This window comes from Pipistrellus kuhlii, unplaced genomic scaffold (genome assembly GCF_014108245.1).
Source record: "Pipistrellus kuhlii isolate mPipKuh1 unplaced genomic scaffold, mPipKuh1.p scaffold_m20_p_4, whole genome shotgun sequence".
Classification (NCBI taxonomy): domain Eukaryota; kingdom Metazoa; phylum Chordata; class Mammalia; order Chiroptera; family Vespertilionidae; genus Pipistrellus; species Pipistrellus kuhlii.
The window spans coordinates 29,293,151-29,294,015 of NW_023425540.1; the positions used below are offsets into that span (position 1 = coordinate 29,293,151).

The 865-nt window shown below is 27.3% G+C and overlaps 1 non-coding gene across 1 annotated transcript; it reads left to right on the forward strand.

Annotated features, from left to right (window-relative positions):
- Window positions 1–404: 404 nt before the first annotated feature.
- On the forward strand, window positions 405–554 carry LOC118704064. The gene has a single exon (XR_004983278.1). It is a non-coding gene; the product is annotated as a U12 minor spliceosomal RNA (small nuclear RNA).
- The last annotated feature ends 311 nt before the right edge of the window (window positions 555–865 follow it).

An 865-nucleotide genomic window follows, 5' to 3' on the forward strand; every position in this document is an offset into this window, starting at 1 on the left:
GAAAAAGTGGAGAAAAATAAATATTCAGATATCCAGAGGCTATATTTCATTATTCTAGGCAGAAACTAATAATAATGTGTTCAGAGAACATACAAAACCTCCACAATTTCCCCAAATATCACTAAATCACTCAAACACTATGTATTATTTGCACAACATGTATATATATTATAATAAGTAAAAGGCTTAAATATAAATAACCTAATTATTTATTATTTAATCATTAGCAGATAAATTTATATGTAGTATTCTAAAATACTGGTTATAAGATACTCTTTCTTTCTCATTGCAACAAAAGTATACTATAATATAACTAAATAATATACCATATTGTATTTGGAGTTGTCAGTGAAGGTTAGATTCATATGCTTTGGAAACAATACAGTAAGAAAATTAATATTCTCATGCCTTAAACTTATGACTAAGGAAAATAACAATTTGGGGTGAAGCCTGAATCCTCACTGCTAATGTGAGACAAATTTTTGAGTGAGTAAAGGTAACCCCTAAGGTGACCCACTACTTTGTGGGGGAAAAAGAAAGAAAATCAATATTCTTGAATAGAATTTAAGAGCCAAAACAAAAATTCATCAGTTTGGATTTTAATGGCATTATAGTATATTGCTATTTCAGGAATTTTTCTTTTAATACAAAGAAAATAAGAAATAAATTCCTTTGTTTAATATAAAGCAAACAATTACTTTTCATTGTCATTTCCATATGTGTTTTTCAGATTTTCTTAAACAGGAAATAAACACACAAAAACTTATAAATAGAGTTTAAAGAAACTATTTTTGGACTCCAATTACAAACAAAAAGTAAGGCAAGTTTGCAAGGCCATTAATCATTGTAGAGTACTCAGCTATTA